The sequence below is a fragment of the Sorghum bicolor genome, chromosome 1 (assembly GCF_000003195.3).
Source record: "Sorghum bicolor cultivar BTx623 chromosome 1, Sorghum_bicolor_NCBIv3, whole genome shotgun sequence".
Classification (NCBI taxonomy): domain Eukaryota; kingdom Viridiplantae; phylum Streptophyta; class Magnoliopsida; order Poales; family Poaceae; genus Sorghum; species Sorghum bicolor.
In genome coordinates, this window is record NC_012870.2 from 61,147,149 (window position 1) to 61,151,237 (window position 4,089).

Here is a 4,089-nt window from a genome sequence, read left to right on the forward strand (position 1 = left end):
CCAAGCTCTCTCGAGCCAGCCTATGTGTATGCAATACATATATGTTTGGTTGTCTACTCCAACTCCACAGGTATGTTTGTTTGACAGGACATTGTTGGTCGCTCATAGGAGTCAGACGACCTGGGTCCTACCAGCTGGTCAGCCCAACAGATGGGTTTACTTGTTTCATTTGTTTTGAGTCTAGATGTTGCTTATTTGCTTGGATCATGTTGGAGCCCACGTCAATAACCATAACTACCAAACACAGATTGTGTTTGATATCCTCCACATCATATGAACTGGATAGCTTCCCAGACATGAGAAAGTCCAAAGAGAGGAGAACACACTTAAGTAAGAAAACAACACCTAGAACAAGTTCTTAATAAATCAGAAGTGCTATATGACACATGTGTGTTTTAATTTATTGGTTGTTGGCACATGAATTTGTGGCTGTTGGATGAAGAATGGAACGCTTGATTTGCTCCAATACTAGGAGCATACCTCGCGCGTTGCTGCGGGAATTGCGGATTAATGAATTATGTAGTATGATGATGTGGGCTATACTTATTTGTTTTGCTGACATGGACACTACAGCTGTCATGTGTGCTATTGGATTTTAATTGTATATGTGGTAGTGCATTGCATGTTGAGATAAATAGTTATTGAGGTTTTACTTAGTGGATTTTAATTGAATATGGTAGTGCATTGCTTAGGTGGATAGCTTGCATGCTTAGAGAAATAGTTTAGTGGGGTTTAGGATTATAAGAGTCATAGATGTGTTGGTTGCATTGTGACGCTAACGTGCAGGGCCCATTCTGTCTATCTGATTCCCGGACATTGTTCATATTTCTCGATCCACGTACACAAATAGGAAAAGAGAGTGTGCTTTTTGGAGGCCATCGTTATTGCTATTGTTTGAGCCCCTTTCCGCAGTCCTCCCTGTCGAGGTCCGTCGGTGTTGCGGCGATTCAAGTGGCAACGTCGCCTTTCTGTGCTCCTCCCCATCGAGGCCCATCGGTGTCGCGGTGATTCAAGAGCTCTGGAGGTACGTGAGTTCGCCGCTTAGAGTTCTCGTCCTTCTTGCCCACAAGTAGATCTGAGGGAAGTTTAGGTCAAACCCTAGTCTACCACCGACTACAACGACGACTCGGAGTAGCAGCTCCGCTCCTCCCTCTTCATCAGCACGAGCTAAAGCAACACCGGCGTCGGGTCCATAACAGACACGACTGGGCGACTACCATCGTAGTAGTTGTAGTTTATGGTGACACGTAGACCGTGGAGCCTAAGCGCGACGGCGTCGTAGGCGCGTGCGGCCTGCTCCGGCGTGTGGAAGGTGCCCAGCCACATGTGCTGCTGCTGGTGTCCGTGTGGGGTCCCAGATCTCCGCCACGTACCGAGCCCATGGGTGCTTCCGCACCCCATGGAGCCTTGGCTGCTCGTGCTCCTGCTCCTCGCCGCCGTGAGGTCCCCACTGCTCCTCTTGGGTGCCATGGACCGAGTTGTCTACTGTGTAGTTTCGCGTGCTTGGTTGCTTGCCTACTGCTAGTTTCTGTGTTCTCGCTGGCCTCTTTGGTTAGCTTGGAATTCGAGGTGGGCGAATGGGAGTTGGGACAGGTATTTTTGGTGCTGTCTGTTGATGTCGTGTTGCATGCAGTTCATTTTCTCCAGTGCTTCTGTAATCCATGCTTCTCTTTGATTCCCTCTGGTGGCATTTGTGTCTCTCCTTGTATAATTCGTTCTTCTCTTTGATTCCTTATGCAGGCATGTTACTAATATGACTGGTCACTTCCGGAATCCCTTGTTATGCCGTGAGCCGGGGACTTTGCCGTGTGTTTCCCATCGGGCACACGGCAAAGATTACTTTTGCCGAGAGCCACAAGCCCAACTTACGGCATACTGAAAACGCTCGGCATACGCCTCTTCACCGTCTGCTACTGTGTTGTACGATCTTTGCCGTGCGCTGCATACGGCAAAGTGTTTGCCGTGTGTTTTGGGCACTTTGCCGTGTACCTGAGGCACACGGCAAAGTTCCTGAATCCGGTAGTGGGTGGTGTTCGTTGTGCACTGATGCTTCTGTAATGGTGGTCTCTCCTATTTTAAGGTAAATGAAATGTGCTTCTAAAATACTGTCAGAATGTAGTAGCTGCCTCTATCATGTTCAGTTTATGATTCTAGTTTGATGAAATCTCGCTCTTGTATAATGTGGTATGATTTCTATTTTGATGGTTGTTGACATTTTTTTGCGTCACTACTAATAATAGAGTTCTAAATCCATCCCCGACAATGGCACCAAAAATACTTGTTGATATTTCTTAGCGTAGCTACTAAGAATAGAGTTCTAAATCCATCCCTAGTAACAACGCCAGAAATGCTAGTTGGTATAAATTAAAATAGCACTTGTTAACAATAATAGTCACTAGCAAACTCTACACATCCAACTGTAAACCAAGTTGTCATCCCCAGCAATGAAGTTAAACATGTATTACTAATTTAGCAATCATCTCATATGACTAATAGGTAATATAAATAATGAATCCACAAGCGCACATATTAATTCTACCATTGTAGCATTTCACCGGGAGTATTCCAAGTATCGTTATTTATATTTTACCATAGGGAAAGCTATTGAAATAAAATAGCAAAGAAATAACAAATTATTATGGATTAATTTTGATAGAACCCAATCACATAGGACATATCTAAACAAGGGTAAGCCAATGGTTGATAAGAGGCGATAAATAATCATTATAAGCATAAATATTAATAAACCAGAGAAAAGACTTAGTTACTACATATGTTTAGTAGACCCGACAAAAGATTAATTAAGAGGTTAAATTCCTAAGTTATTACTAATTCATTAAGTCTTTCATCTACACTACCAAAAATATAATAATATATAGACTCTTCATCTATGCATAAGAAACATTACCTAGGGAGGTCTGGGATCATAACAAGACAACCCTAGACAAACGCGTTCTACTAGTCCTACATACGGAAAGTGGATTACATAGGACTCAATGGGATTATTGTCACGCTCGTGATCTACCACATGGCCCGCTATATAGGGTACATTCGTAGACATACAATACCTCAGCACCATGCTTATATATTGGCTACCACTTAACCCACTCGAGTACTGGATTAAGCGCTTTACAAATATATACATAAACTTATAATCAATCATAACCATATCATAACTACTCAAACCTAGCTAGCTAGCCTATACTAAATGGAGAGAGATACGAAGTCATAACAAATGGAGAGAGATACGAAATATATACCAAACTCCAGATGGCTACTATCCAGAATCCTCGAGTGAGAATCCAAACTCTACTTAAACCTAGCTAGCTAGCCTATACTAAATTTGAGTACCTAATCTATCCCTAGTGGAGTGGTTTCTCCTTGGCTTCAACTAAATTCCTCTTGGCTTCTCCTCTGAGGGAGGGGTGCCTCTGCTTATATAGGCCGGTGGGATGAACCGTGACCTTTGGATTAAACTGACTTAAAAGGATGCTGGAGATTAAAACCCTAGGTCCGTGGAACATTGTGAGAGAAGGCGGCTGCAAAGTCGGGCTAGGCCAGGTCAGCCGACCTGGGTGGCTTCCAAGTGGGTCCCGCCTTCAGGGGTTGTTGATGGTCCTTAATGCTCACATTTAACCGTCAACTAATCATGGAAAAGGATCTAAATGCAACCAACACCTAGACTTATGGTTTTATCTGACAGAATTCCAGGAGTTTTGGTGTTTGTCTATTTCTACAGGGGGTTATCAGGAAATATGGAGGAAAGGCCCACATGTCGGGTTTACATAGAGATATTAACGTGTGCGCTAATTTTCTATCATCTAGAAGACTCCAGAAGCCACGGGAACGAACGAGAGGCCGAACAGGCCCGGGGGCAGGGCGCCCGCCCTCCCCCCTTGGGCACCCGCCCTGCCCTAGTGACCAATCAGGACAGGTCTTGCGGATCGTACTCCACCGCCTATGAGGATCAAGGAAAACCATACGATTAAGGTCGGTTTGATCCGACAGCCCACGTTCATTTGGAAGGGCTATATAAGCAGGCCCCCTAGCCCCTGGAGAACATACCTCTTCTACAGAATCAAAGCTAGG

The 4,089-nt window shown here is 44.5% G+C and overlaps 1 long non-coding RNA gene across 1 annotated transcript; it reads left to right on the top strand.

Moving 5' to 3' along the window:
- LOC110431914 lies at positions 521-2,164 on the top strand. The gene is made up of 2 exons (XR_002449388.1): positions 521-1,024; positions 1,741-2,164. It is a non-coding gene; the product is annotated as an uncharacterized LOC110431914 (long non-coding RNA).